Source organism: Oncorhynchus nerka, linkage group LG23 (genome assembly GCF_034236695.1).
Source record: "Oncorhynchus nerka isolate Pitt River linkage group LG23, Oner_Uvic_2.0, whole genome shotgun sequence".
Taxonomy (NCBI): Eukaryota; Metazoa; Chordata; class Actinopteri; order Salmoniformes; family Salmonidae; genus Oncorhynchus; species Oncorhynchus nerka.
Window position 1 is genome coordinate 4,691,289 of NC_088418.1, and position 15,375 is coordinate 4,706,663.

Sequence of the window (15,375 nt, forward strand, 5' to 3'; positions counted from 1 at the left end):
TAAATGTCCCACTGTTAAATGTCCTGGGCTGTTAAATGTCCTGAAAATAATTAAATGTCCTGATTCCTGGTGCTGTCTAATGTCTGTTACTGTTACCTGAATGTCCTGGTGCTGTTAAATGTCCTGAAAATGTCCTGGTGCTGTTATGTCCTGATGCTAAATGTCCTGAATGTCCATCTTTAAATTCCTGTGTGGCTGTTAAATGTCCTGATGTCCCATAAACACTGTTTGGGTGCTGTTAAATGTCCTGATGTCCTAAATGTCCTGGTGCTGTTAAATGTCCTGATATGTTAAAGTCCTGATGCTGTTAAATGTCCTGGTGCTGTTAAATGTCCTGATGCTGAATGTCCTGTGCTGTTAAATGTCCTGAAAAAAATGTCCTGATTGTTAAATGTCCTGATGCTGTGTCCTGATGCTGTTAAATGTCCTCTGTTAAATGTCCTGATGTTAAATGTCCTGATGCTGAAATGCTGTTAAACCTTTGTTAAAAACACTGTTAAATGTCCTGTTTGTTAAATGCCTGACTGTTAAATGTCCTGATGCTGTTAAATGTCCTGATGCTGTTAAATGTCCTGATGCTGTTAAATGTCCTCTGTTAATGTCCTGGTCCTGGTGCTGTTAAATGATGTAAATGATCATTAAATGTCCTGTGCTGGAAAAATGTCCTGATGCTGAAACTCCTGAAATGTCCTGATGCTGTTAAATGTCCTGGTGCTGTTAAATGTCCTGATGCTGTTAAATGTCCTGATGCTGTTTGACCTGAAAAAATGTGCTGTTAAATGTCCTGGTGCTGTTAAATGTCCTGAAATCCTGACTGTTAAACTGTCTAGAATGTCCTGGTGCTGTTAAATGTCCTGAATGTCCTGGTGCTGCAAATGTCCTGATGCTGTTAAATGTCCTGATGCTGTTAAATGTCCTGAAATGTCCTATCAATGTCCTGGTGCTGTTAAATGTCCTGGATGCTGTTTGTCCTGATTGTTAAATGTCCTGATGCCTGTTTTGTCCTGATGCTTGGTGCTGTTAAATGTCCTGAGTGTCCTGGTGCTGTTAAATGTCCTGACCTGGTGCTGTTAAATGTCCTGATGCTGTTAAATGTCCAGTTGTTGTTAAATGTCCTGATGTGTTAAATGTCCTGATGCTGTTAAATGTCCTGAATGTCCTGGTGCTGTTAAATGTCCTATACTATGTTAAATGTCCTGGCTGTTAAATGTCCTCCTGGTCCTGCTGCTGTTAAATGTCCTGAATGTTAAAAAAATGTGAGGGTCCTGATGCTGAAATGAGGTTAAATGTCCTGGTGCTGTTAAATGTCCTGAATGTCCTGGTGCTGTTAAATGTCCTGATGCTGTTAAATGTCCTGATCCTGTTAAATGTCCTGATGCTGTTAAATGTCAGTTAAATGTCCTGGTGCTGTTAAATGTCCTGAATGTCCTGATGCTGTTAAATGTCCTGATGCTGTTAAATGTCCTGATGCTGTTAAATGTCCTGATGCTGTTAAATGTCCTGGTGCTGTTAAATGTCCTGAATGTCCTGGTGCTGTTAAATGTCCTGATGCTGTTAAATGTCCTGGTGCTGTTAAATGTCCTGATGCTGTTAAATGTCCTGAATGTCCTGGTGCTGTTAAATGTCCTGAATGTCCTGGTGCTGTTAAATGTCCTGAATGTCCTGGTGCTGTTAAATGTCCTGATGCTGTTAAATGTCCTGAATGTCCTGATGCTGTTAAATGTCCTGAATGTCCTGGTGCTGTTAAATGTCCTGAATGTCCTGGTGCTGTTAAATGTCCTGAATGTCCTGATGCTGTTAAATGTCCTGATGCTGTTAAATGTCCTGATGCTGTTAAATGTCCTGGTGCTGTTAAATGTCCTGATGCTGTTAAATGTCCTGATGCTGTTAAATGTCCTGGTGCTGTTAAATGTCCTGAATGTCCTGGTGCTGTTAAATGTCCTGATTCTGTTAAATGTCCTGATGCTGTTAAATGTCCTGATGCTGTTAAATGCTGTTAAATGTCCTGATGCTGTTAAATGTCCTGATGCTGTTAAATGTCCTGATGCTGTTAAATGTCCTGAATGTCCTGGTGCTGTTAAATGTCCTGAATGTCCTGGTGCTGTTAAATGTCCTGAATGTCCTGGTGCTGTTAAATGTCCTGAATGTCCTGGTGCTGTTAAATGTCCTGAATGTCCTGTTGTCTGTTAAATGTCCTGATGTCCTGATGCTGTTAAATGTCCTGATGCTGTTAAATGTCCTGATGCTGTTAAATGTCCTGAAAATGTCCTGAATGCTGTTAAATGTCCTGAATGTCCTGGTGCTGTTAAATGTCCTGATGCTGTTAAATGTCCTGGTAAATGTCCTGATGCTGTTAAATGTCCTGAATGTCCTGATGCTGTTAAATGTCCTGATGCTGTTAAATGTCCTGATGCTGTTAAATGTCCTGAATGTCCTGGTGCTGTTAAATGTCCTGAATGTCCTGGTGCTGTTAAATGTCCTGATGCTGTTAAATGTCCTGATGCTGTTAAATGTCCTGATGCTGTTAAATGTCCTGAATGTCCTGGTGCTGTTAAATGTCCTGAATGTCCTGGTGCTGTTAAATGTCCTGATGCTGTTAAATGTCCTGATGCTGTTAAATGTCCTGAATGTCCTGATGCTGTTAAATGTCCTGGTGCTGTTAAATGTCCTGATGCTGTTAAATGTCCTGAATGTCCTGGTGCTGTTAAATGTCCTGAATGTGCTGTTAAATGTCCTGATGCTGTTAAATGTCCTGATGCTGTTAAATGTCCTGAATGTCCTGATGCTGTTAAATGTCCTGATGCTGTTAAATGTCCTGATGCTGTTAAATGTCCTGATGCTGTTAAATGTCCTGAATGTCCTGATGCTGTTAAATGTCCTGATGCTGTTAAATGTCCTGATGCTGTTAAATGTCCTGGTGCTGTTAAATGTCCTGATGCTGTTAAATGTCCTGTTAAATGTCCTGAATGCTGTTAAATGTCCTGATGCTGTTAAATGTCCTGATGCTGTTAAATGTCCTGATGCTGTTAAATGTCCTGAATGCTGTTAAATGTCTGTTAAATGTCCTGAATGTCCTGGTGCTGTTAAATGTCCTGATGCTGTTAAATGTCCTGATGCTGTTAAATGTCCTGATGCTGTTAAATGTCCTGGTGCTGTTAAATGTCCTGATGCTGTTAAATGTCCTGATGCTGTTAAATGTCCTGGTGCTGTTAAATGTCCTGAATGTCCTGGTGCTGTTAAATGTCCTGAATGTCCTGGTGCTGTTAAATGTCCTGAAAATGTCCTGTCCTGTGCTGTTAAATGTCCTGCTGTTAAATGTCCTGATGCTGTTAAATGTCCTGATGCTGTTAAATGTCCTGGTGCTGTTAAATGTCCTGATGCTGTTAAATGTCCTGATGCTGTTAAATGTCCTGATGCTGTTAAATGTCCTGATGCCTGTTAAATGTCCTGATGCTGTTAAATGTCCTGGTGCTGTTAAATGTCCTGATGCTGTTAAATGTCCTGATGCTGTTAAATGTGCTGTTAAATGTCCTGATGCTGTTAAATGTCCCTGAAAATGTCCTGGTGCTGTTAAATGTCCTGAATGTCCTGGTGCTGTTAAATGTCCTGAATGTCCTGGTGCTGTTAAATGTCCTGATGCTGTTAAATGTCCTGATGCTGTTAAATGTCCTGATGCTGTTAAATGTCCTGATGCTGTTAAATGTCCTGAATGTCCTGGTGCTGTTAAATGTCCTGAATGTCCTGGTGCTGTTAAATGTCCTGATGCTGTTAAATGTCCTGATGCTGTTAAATGTCCTGATGCTGTTAAATGTCCTGATGCTGTTAAATGTCCTGCTGTGTCCTGATGCTGTTAAATGTCCTGAATGTCCTGATGCTGTTAAATGTCCTGAATGTCCTGGTGCTGTTAAATGTCCTGATGCTGTTAAATGTCCTGATGCTGTTAAATGTCCTGATGCTGTTAAATGTCCTGAATGTCCTGATGCTGTTAAATGTCCTGATGCTGTTAAATGTCCTGGTGCTGTTAAATGTCCTGATGCTGTTAAATGTCCTGATGCTGTTAAATGTCCTGAATATGTCCTGGTGCTGTTAAATGTCCTGAATGTCCTGGTGCTGTTAAATGTCCTGAATGTCCTGGTGCTGTTAAATGTCCTGAATGTCCTGGTGCTGTTAAATGTCCTGATGCTGTTAAATGTCCTGATGCTGTTAAATGTCCTGAATGTCCTGGTGCTGTTAAATGTCCTGAATGCTGTTAAATGTCCTGGTGCTGTTAAATGTCTGTGTCCTGATGCTGTTAAATGTCCTGATGCTGTTAAATGTCCTGATGCTGTTAAATGTCCTGATGCTGTTAAATGTCCTGAATGTTAAATGTCCTGATGCTGTTAAATGTCCTGGTGCTGTTAAATGTCCTGAATGTCCTGGTGCTGTTAAATGTCCTGATTCTGTTAAATGTCCTGATGCTGTTAAATGTCCTGATGCTGTTAAATGTCCTGATGCTGTTAAATGTCCTGATGCTGTCCTAAATGTCCTGAATGCTGTTAAATGTCCTGATGCTGTTAAATGTCCTGTTAAATGTCCTGATGCTGTTAAATGTCCTGATGCTGTTAAATGTCCTGATGCTGTTAAATGTCCTGATGCTGTTAAATGTCCTGATGCTGTTAAATGTCCTGAAATGTCCTGATGCTGTTAAATGTCCTGATCCTGCTGTTAAATGTCCTGATGCTGTTAAATGTCCTGATGCTGTTAAATGTCCTGATGCTGTTAAATGTCCTGATGCTGTTAAATGTCCTGATGCTGTTAAATGTCCTGATGCTGTTAAATGTCCTGGTGCTGTTAAATGTCCTGATGCTGTTAAATGTCCTGATGCTGTTAAATGTCCTGATGCTGTTAAATGTCCTGATGCTGTGCTGTTAAATGTCCTGAATGTCCTGGTGCTGTTAAATGTCCTGATGCTGTTAAATGTCCTGATGCTGTTAAATGTCCTGGTCCTGGTGCTGTTAAATGTCCTGATGCTGTTAAATGTCCTGATGCTGTTAAATGTCCTGATGCTGTTAAATGTCCTGATGCTGTTAAATGTCCTGATGCTGTTAAATGTCCTGGTGCTGTTAAATGTCCTGATGCTGTTAAATGTCCTGATGCTGTTAAATGTCCTGCTGTTAAATGTCCTGGTGCTGTTAAATGTCCTGAATGTCCTGGTGCTGTTAAATGTCCTGATGCTGTTAAATGTCCTGATGCTGTTAAATGTGTTAAATGTCCTGATGCTGTTAAATGTCCTGATGCTGTTAAATGTCCTGATGCTGTTAAATGTCCTGAATGTCCTGGTGCTGTTAAATGTCCTGATGCTGTTAAATGTCCTGATGCTGTTAAATGTCCTGATGCTGTTAAATGTCCTGAATGTCCTGGTGCTGTTAAATGTCCTGAATGTCCTGGTGCTGTTAAATGTCCTGAATGTCCTGGTGCTGTTAAATGTCCTGAATGTCCTGGTGCTGTTAAATGTCCTGATGCTGTTAAATGTCCTGATGCTGTTAAATGTCCTGAATGTCCTGGTGCTGTTAAATGTCCTGATGCTGTTAAATGTCCTGGTGCTGTTAAATGTCCTGAAAATGTCCTGGTGCTGTTAAATGTCCTGAATGCTGTTAAATGTCCTGAAATGTCCTGTGCTGTTAAATGTCCTGATGCTGTCCTGATGCTGTTAAATGTCCTGATGCTGTTAAATGTCCTGGTGCTGTTAAATGTCCTGAATGCTGGTGCTAAATGTCCTGAATGTCCTGGTGCTGTTAAATGTCCTGATGCTGTTAAATGTCCTGATGCTGTTAAATGTCCTGATGCTGTTAAATGTCCTGATGCTGTTAAATGTCCTGATGCTGTTAAATGTCCTGATGCTGTTAAATGTCCTGAATGTCCTGGTGCTGTTAAATGTCCTGAATGTCCTGGTGCTGTTAAATGTCCTGATGCTGTTAAATGTCCTGATGCTGTTAAATGTCCTGATGCTGTTAAATGTCCTGAAAATGTCCTGATGCTGTTAAATGTCCTGATGCTGTTAAATGTCCTGAATGTCCTGGTGCTGTTAAATGTCCTGAATGTCCTGGTGCTGTTAAATGTCCTGAATGTTAAATGTCCTGATGCTGTTAAATGTCCTGATGCTGTTAAATGTCCTGATGCTGTTAAATGTCCTGATGTCTGTTAAATGTCCTGATGCTGTTAAATGTCCTGATGCTGTTAAATGTCCTGATGCTGTTAAATGTCCTGATGCTGTTAAATGTCCCTGGTGCTGTTAAATGTCCTGAATGTCCTGGTGCTGTTAAATGTCCTGGTGCTGTTAAATGTCCTGGTGCTGTTAAATGTCCTGAAAATGTCCTGGTGCTGTTAAATGTCCTGAATGTCCTGGTGCTGTTAAATGTCCTGAATGGTGCTGTTAAATGTCCTGTCCTGGTGCTGTTAAATGTCCTGATGCTGTTAAATGTCCTGAATGTCCTGTGCTGTTAAATGTCCTGATGCTGTTAAATGTCCTGATGCTGTTAAATGTCCTGAAATGCCTGTTAAATGTCCTGTTAATGTCCTGGTGCTGTTAAATGTCTGTTAAATGTCCTGATGCTGTTAAATGTCCTGATGCTGTTAAATGTCCTGATGCTGTTAAATGTCCTGAATGCCTGTTAAATGTCCTGTTAAATGTCCTGAATGTCCTGGTGCTGTTAAATGTCCTGATGCTGTTAAATGTCCTGATGCTGTTAAATGTCCTGAAATGTCCTGGTGCTGTTAAATGTCCTGATGTCCTGTTGCTGTTAAATGTCCTGATGCTTAAATGTTAAATGCTGTGCTAAATGTCCTGGTGCTGTTAAATGTCCTGATGCTGTTAAATGTCCTGATGCTGTTAAATGTCCTGTTAAATGTCCTGAATGTCCTGGAAATGTCCTGATGCTGTTAAATGTTAAATGTCCTGATGCTGTTAAATGTCCTGAATGTCCTGATGCTGTTAAATGTCCTGATGCTGTTAAATGTCTGCTGTTAAATGTCCTGATGCTGTTAAATGCTGTTAAATGTGTTAAATGTCCTGGTGCTGTTAAATGTCCTGAATGTCCTGATGCTGTTAAATGTCCTGAAATGTCCTGGTTGTTAAATGTCCTGATGCTGTTAAATGTCCTGATGCTGTTAAATGTCCTGATGCTGTTAAATGTCCTGAATGTCCTGGTGCTGTTAAATGTCCTGATGCTGTTAAATGTCCTGATGCTGTTAAATGTCCTGAAAAAATGTCCTGAATGATGCTGTTAAATGTCCTCCTGGTGCTGTTAAATGTCCTGATGTCCTGTTAAATGTCCTGATGCTGTTAAATGTCCTGATGCTGTTAAATGTCCTGGTGCTGTTAAATGCTGTTAAATGTCCTGGTGCTGTTAAATGTCCTGATGCTGTTAAATGTCCTGATGCTGTTAAATGTCCTGATGCTGTTAAATGTCCTGAAAAAATGCTGTTAAATGTTTAAATGTCCTGAATGTCCTGATGTCTGTTAAATGTCCTGTAAATGTCCTGAATGTCCTGTTAAATGTTAAATGTCCTGATGCTGTTAAATGTCTGTTTAAAAATGTCCTGTCCTGAGTGCTGTTAAATGTCCTGTCCTGCTGTTAAATGTCCTGGTGCTGTTAAATGTCCTGGCTGTTAAATGTCCTGAATGTCCTGGTGCTGTTATCCGTCCTGAAATGCTGTTAAATGTCCTGATGCTGTTAAATGTCCTGAATGTCCTGGTGCTGTTAAATGTCCTGAAAATGTCCTGTGACCTGATGCTGTTAAATGTCCTGAAATGTCCTGAAATGCTGTTAAATGTCCTGGTGCTGTTAAATGTCCTGAAATGTCCTGGTGCTGTTAAATTCCTGGTGCTGTTAAATGTTTGCTGTTAAATGTCCTGATGCTGTTTTGTCCTGGTGCTGATGCTAAAATGTCCTGAATGTCCTGGTGCTGTTAAATGTCCTGAAATGTCCTGATGTTGTTAAATGTCCTGAATGTCCTGGTGTTGTTAAATGTCCTGAAAATGTCCTGATGTCTGTTAAATGTCCTGATGCTGTTAAATGTCCTGCTGTTAAAAATGTCCTGTCTGTCTGATGCTGTTAAATGTCCTGGCCTGATGCTGTTAAATGTCCTGGTGCTGTTAAATGTCCTGATGCTGTTAAATGTCCTGGTGCTGTTAAATGTTGGTGCTGTTAAATGTCCTGGTGCTGTTAAATGTCCTGATGCTGTTAAATGTCCTGATGCTGTTAAATGTCCTGATGCTGTTAAATGTCCTGATGCTGTTAAATGTCCTGATGCTGTTAAATGTCCTGATGCTGTTAAATGTCCTGATGCTGTTAAATGTCCTGAATGTCCTGTGCTAAATGTCCTGATGCTGTTAAATGTCCTGGTGCTGTTAAATGTCCTGATGCTGTTAAATGTCCTGATGCTGTTAAATGTCCTGATGCTGTTAAATGTCCTGGTGCTGTTAAATGTCCTGAAAATGTCCTGGTGCTGTTAAATGTCCTGAATGTCCTGGTGCTGTTAAATGTCCTGATGCTGTTAAATGTCCTGATGCTGTTAAATGTCCTGAATGCTGTTAAATGTCCTGATGTCTGTTAAATGTCCTGATGCTGTTAAATGTCCTGAATGTCCTGGTGCTGTTAAATGTCCTGATGCTGTTAAATGTCCTGATGCTGTTAAATGTCCTGATGCTGTTACATATCCTGGTGCTGTTAAATGCCCTGAATGTCCTGGTGCTGTTAAATGTCCTGAATGTCCTGGTGCTGTTAAATGTCCTGGTGCTGTTAAATGTCCTGAATGTCCTGGTGCTGTTAAATGTCCTGAATGTCCTGGTGCTTTTAAATGTCCTGATGCTGTTAAATGTCCTGATGCTGTTAAATGTCCTGAAATGTCCTGTTAAATGTCCTGATGCTGTTAAATGTCCTGAATGTCCTGGTGCTGTTAAATGTCCTGAATGCTGTTAAATGTCCTGAAAATGTCCTGATGCTGTTAAATGTCCTGATGCTGTTAAATGTCCTGATGCTGTTAAATGTCCTGGTGCTGTTAAATGTCCTGAATGTGCTGTTAAATGTCCTGATGCTGTTAAATGTCCTGATGCTGTTAAATGATGCTGTTAAATGATGTCCTGATGCTGTTAAATGTCCTGATGCTGTTAAATGTCCTGAAATGTCCTGTGCTGTTAAATGTCCTGGTGCTGTTAAATGTCCTGAATGTCCTGATGCTGTTAAATGTCCTGATGCTGTTAAATGTCCTGATGCTGTTAAATGTCCTGGTGCTGTTAAATGTCCTGATGCTGTTAAATGTCCTGATGCTGTTAAATGTCCTGAATGTCCTGGTCCTGCTGTTAAATGTCCTGAAATGTCCTGAATGTCCTGGTGCTGTTAAATGTCCTGATGCTGTTAAATGTCCTGGTGCTGTTAAATGTCCTGAATGTCTGATGCTGTTAAATGTCCTGATGCTGTTAAATGTCCTGAATGTCCTGGTGCTGTTAAATGTCCTGAATGTCCTGGTGCTGTTAAATGTCCTGATGCTGTTAAATGTCCTGATGCTGTTAAATGTCCTGAATGTCCTGGTGCTGTTAAATGTCCTGAATGTCCTGGTGCTGTTAAATGTCCTGAATGTCCTGATGCTGTTAAATGTCCTGATGCTGTTAAATGTCCTGATGCTGTTAAATGTCCTGATGCTGTTAAATGTCCTGAATGTCCTGATGCTGTTAAATGTCCTGATGCTGTTAAATGTCCTGATGCTGTTAAATGTCCTGATGCTGTTAAATGTCCTGATGCTGTTAAATGTCCTGATGCTGTTAAATGTCCTGATGCTGTTAAATGTCCTGATGCTGTTAAATGTCCTGATGCTGTTAAATGTCCTGATGCTGTTAAATGTCCTGGTGCTGTTAAATGTCCTGGTGCTGTTAAATGTCCTGAATGTCCTGGTGCTGTTAAATGTCCTGAATGTCCTGGTGCTGTTAAATGTCCTGATGCTGTTAAATGTCCTGATGCTGTTAAATGTCCTGATGCTGTTAAATGTCCTGATGCTGTTAAATGTCCTGGTGCTGTTAAATGTCCTGAATGTCCTGGTGCTGTTAAATGTCCTGATGCTGTTAAATGTCCTGATGCTGTTAAATGTCCTGATGCTGTTAAATGTCCTGATGTCCTGGTGCTGTTAAATGTCCTGAATGTCCTGGTGCTGTTAAATGTCCTGAATGTCCTGATGCTGTTAAATGTCCTGATGCTGTTAAATGTCCTGCTGTTAAATGTCCTGAATGTCCTGGTGCTGTTAAATGTCCTGAATGTCCTGGTGCTGTTAAATGTCCTGATGCTGTTAAATGTCCTGATGCTGTTAAATGTCCTGATGCTGTTAAATGTCCTGGTGCTGTTAAATGTCCTGATGCTGTTAAATGTCCTGAATGTCCTGGTGCTGTTAAATGTCCTGATGCTGTTAAATGTCCTGGTGCTGTTAAATGTCCTGAATGTCCTGGTGCTGTTAAATGTCCTGATGCTGTTAAATGTCCTGGTGCTGTTAAATGTCCTGAATGTCCTGGTGCTGTTAAATGTCCTGATGCTGTTAAATGTCCTGGTGCTGTTAAATGTCCTGATGCTGTTAAATGTCCTGATGCTGTTAAATGTCCTGATGCTGTTAAATGTCCTGGTGCTGTTAAATGTCCTGAATGTCCTGATGCTGTTAAATGTCCTGGTGCTGTTAAATGTCCTGATGCTGTTAAATGTCCTGGTGCTGTTAAATGTCCTGATGCTGTTAAATGTCCTGATGCTGTTAAATGTCCTGAATGTCCTGGTGCTGTTAAATGTCCTGAATGTCCTGGTGCTGTTAAATGTCCTGATGCTGTTAAATGTCCTGATGCTGTTAAATGTCCTGATGCTGTTAAATGTCCTGATGCTGTTAAATGTCCTGATGCTGTTAAATGTCCTGATGCTGTTAAATGTCCTGATGCTGTTAAATGTCCTGAATGTCCTGGTGCTGTTAAATGTCCTGATGCTGTTAAATGTCCTGATGCTGTTAAATGTCCTGGTGCTGTTAAATGTCCTGAATGTCCTGGTGCTGTTAAATGTCCTGAATGTCCTGGTGCTGTTAAATGTCCTGATGCTGTTAAATGTCCTGATGCTGTTAAATGTCCTGGTGCTGTTAAATGTCCTGATGCTGTTAAATGTCCTGATGCTGTTAAATGTCCTGATGCTGTTAAATGTCCTGAATGTCCTGATGCTGTTAAATGTCCTGATGCTGTTAAATGTCCTGATGCTGTTAAATGTCCTGAATGTCCTGATGCTGTTAAATGTCCTGATGCTGTTAAATGTCCTGATGCTGTTAAATGTCCTGAATGTCCTGGTGCTGTTAAATGTCCTGAATGTCCTGGTGCTGTTAAATGTCCTGAAATGTCCTGGTGCTGTTAAATGTCCTGATGCTGTTAAATGTCCTGTGCTAAATGTCCTGGTGCTGTTAAATGTCCTGATGTTAAATGTCCTGAATGTCCTGGTGCTGTTAAATGTCCTGATGCTGTTAAATGTCCTGATGCTGTTAAATGTCCTGATGCTGTTAAATGTCCTGATGCTGTTAAATGTCCTGAATGTCCTGATGCTGTTAAATGTCCTGAATGTCCTGGTGCTGTTAAATGTCCTGATGCTGTTAAATGTCCTGGTGCTGTTAAATGTCCTGATGCTGTTAAATGTCCTGATGCTGTTAAATGTCCTGATGCTGTTAAATGTCCTGTTAAATGCCTGTTAAATGTCCTGATGCTGTTAAATGTCCTGATGCTGTTAAATGTCCTGATGCTGTTAAATGTCCTGGTGCTGTTAAATGTCCTGAATGTCCTGGTGCTGTTAAATGTCCTGATGCTGTTAAATGTCCTGAATGTCCTGATGCTGTTAAATGTCCTGATGCTGTTAAATGTCCTGATGCTGTTAAATGTCCTGGTGCTGTTAAATGTCCTGGTGCTGTTAAATGTCCTGAATGTCCTGGTGCTGTTAAATGTCCTGGTGCTGTTAAATGTCCTGATGCTGTTAAATGTCCTGGTGCTGTTAAATGTCCTGATGCTGTTAAATGTCCTGATGCTGTTAAATGTCCTGATGCTGTTAAATGTCCTGATGCTGTTAAATGTCCTGATGCTGTTAAATGTCCTGATGCTGTTAAATGTCCTGATGCTGTTAAATGTCCTGAATGTCCTGGTGCTGTTAAATGTCCTGAATGTCCTGGTGCTGTTAAATGTCCTGATGCTGTTAAATGTCCTGATGCTGTTAAATGTCCTGATGCTGTTAAATGTCCTGGTGCTGTTAAATGTCCTGAATGTCCTGGTGCTGTTAAATGTCCTGAATGTCCTGGTGCTGTTAAATGTCCTGATGCTGTTAAATGTCCTGATGCTGTTAAATGTCCTGAATGTCCTGGTGCTGTTAAATGTCCTGATGCTGTTAAATGTCCTGATGCTGTTAAATGTCCTGATGCTGTTAAATGTCCTGATGCTGTTAAATGTCCTGAATGTCCTGATGCTGTTAAATGTCCTGATGCTGTTAAATGTCCTGGTGCTGTTAAATGTCCTGATGCTGTTAAATGTCCTGAATGTCCTGATGCTGTTAAATGTCCTGAATGTCCTGAAATGTCCTGTGCTGTTAAATGTCCTGATGCTGTTAAATGTCCTGGTGCTGTTAAATGTCCTGAATGTCCTGGTGCTGTTAAATGTCCTGGTGCTGTTAAATGTCCTGAATGTCCTGGTGCTGTTAAATGTCCTGAATGTCCTGGTGCTGTTAAATGTCCTGAATGTCCTGGTGCTGTTAAATGTCCTGATGCTGTTAAATGTCATGATTGTGTTAAATGTCCTGATGCTGTTAAATGTCCTGGTGCTGTTAAATGTCCTGATGCTGTTAAATGTCCTGGTGCTGTTAAATGTCCTGATGCTGTTAAATGTCATGGTGCTGTTAAATGTCCTGATGCTGTTAAATGTCCTGAATGTCCTGATGCTGTTAAATGTCCTGAATGTCCTGGTGCTGTTAAATGTCCTGATGCTGTTAAATGTCCTGATGCTGTTAAATGTCCTGAATGCTGTTAAATGTCCTGGTGCTGTGCTAAATGTCCTGAATGTCCTGGTGCTGTTAAATGTCCTGAAATGTCCTGTCCTGGTGCTGTTAAATGTCCTGAATGTCCTGGTGCTGTTAAATGTCCTGATGCTGTTAAATGTCCTGAATGTCCTGTTGTTAAATGTCCTGATGCTGTTAAATGTCCTGAAATGTCCTGATGCTGTTAAATGTCCTGATGCTGTTAAATGTCCTGATGCTGTTAAATGTCCTGATGCTGTTAAATGTCCTGATGCTGTTAAATGTCCTGGTGCTGTTAAATGTCCTGATGCTGTTAAATGTCCTGATGCTGTTAAATGTCCTGGTGCTGTTAAATGTCCTGAATGTCCTGGTGCTGTTAAATGTCCTGAATGTCCTGGTGCTGTTAAATGTCCTGATGCTGTTAAATGTCCTGATGCTGTTAAATGTCCTGATGCTGTTAAATGTCCTGGTGCTGTTAAATGTCCTGAATGTCCTGGTGCTGTTAAATGTCCTGATGCTGTTAAATGTCCTGATGCTGTTAAATGTCCTGATGCTGTTAAATGTCCTGGTGCTGTTAAACGTCCTGATGCTGTTAAATGTCCTGGTGCTGTTAAATGTCCTGATGCTGTTAAATGTCCTGAATGTCCTGGTGCTGTTAAATGTCCTGGTGCTGTTAAATGTCCTGAATGTCCTGGTGCTGTTAAATGTCCTGATGCTGTTAAATGTCCTGAATGTCCTGATGCTGTTAAATGTCCTGATGCTGTTAAATGTCCTGATGCTGTTAAATGTCCTGATGCTGTTAAATGTCCTGATGCTGTTAAATGTCCTGATGCTGTTAAATGTCCTGAATGTCCTGATGCTGTTAAATGTCCTGATGCTGTTAAATGTCCTGATGCTGTTAAATGTCCTGAATGTCCTGATGCTGTTAAATGTCCTGATGCTGTTAAATGTCCTGATGCTGTTAAATGTCCTGGTGCTGTTAAATGTCCTGGTGCTGTTAAATGTCCTGATGCTGTTAAATGTCCTGATGCTGTTAAATGTCCTGGTGCTGTTAAATGTCCTGAATGTCCTGGTGCTGTTAAATGTCCTGATGCTGTTAAATGCCCTGATGCTGTTAAATGTCCTGATGCTGTTAAATGTCCTGATGCTGTTAAATGTCCTGATGCTGTTAAATGTCCTGGTGCTGTTAAATGTCCTGAATGTCCTGGTGCTGTTAAATGTCCTGGTGCTGTTAAATGTCCTGAATGTCCTGGTGCTGTTAAATGTCCTGAATGTCCTGGTGCTGTTAAATGTCCTGATGCTGTTAAATGTCCTGATGCTGTTAAATGTCCTGATGCTGTTAAATGTCCTGGTGCTGTTAAATGTCCTGATGCTGTTAAATGTCCTGTTAAATGTGCTGTTAAATGTCCTGGTGCTGTTAAATGTCCTGAAATGTCCTGGTGCTGTTAAATGTCCTGATGCTGTTAAATGTCCTGTTAAATGTCCTGATGCTGTTAAATGTCCTGATGCTGTTAAATGTCCTGATGCTGTTAAATGTCCTGAATGTCCTGGTGCTGTTAAATGTCCTGGTGCTGTTAAATGTCCTGAATGTCCTGGTGCTGTTAAATGTCCTGAATGTCCTGGTGCTGTTAAATGTCCTGAATGTCCTGGTGCTGTTAAATGTCCTGATGCTGTTAAATGTCCTGATGCTGTTAAATGTCCTGAATGTCCTGATGCTGTTAAATGTCCTGATGCTGTTAAATGTCCTGATGCTGTTAAATGTCCTGATGCTGTTAAATGTCCTGAATGTCCTGATGCTGTTAAATGTCCTGATGCTGTTAAATGTCCTGAATGTCCTGATGCTGTTAAATGTCCTGATGCTGTTAAATGTCCTGGTGCTGTTAAATGTCCTGATGCTGTTAAATGTCCTGGTGCTGTTAAATGTCCTGATGCTGTTAAATGCCTGTTAAATGTCCTGGTGCTGTTAAATGTCCTGATGTCCTGGTGCTGTTAAATGTCCTGAATGTCCTGGTGCTGTTAAATGTCCTGATGCTGTTAAATGTCCTGATGCTGTTAAATGTCCTGATGCTGTTAAATGTCCTGATGCTGTTAAATGTCCTGATGCTGTTAAATGTCCTGAATGTCCTGATGCTGTTAAATGTCCTGATGCTGTTAAATGTCCTGATGCTGTTAAATGTCCTGAATGTCCTGATGCTGTTAAATGTCCTGATGCTGTTAAATGTCCTGATGCTGTTAAATGTCCTGATGCTGTTAAATGTCCTGATGCTGTTAAATGTCCTGATGCTGTTAAATGTCCTGATGCTGTTAAATGTCCTGAATGTGCTGTTAAATGTCCTGATGC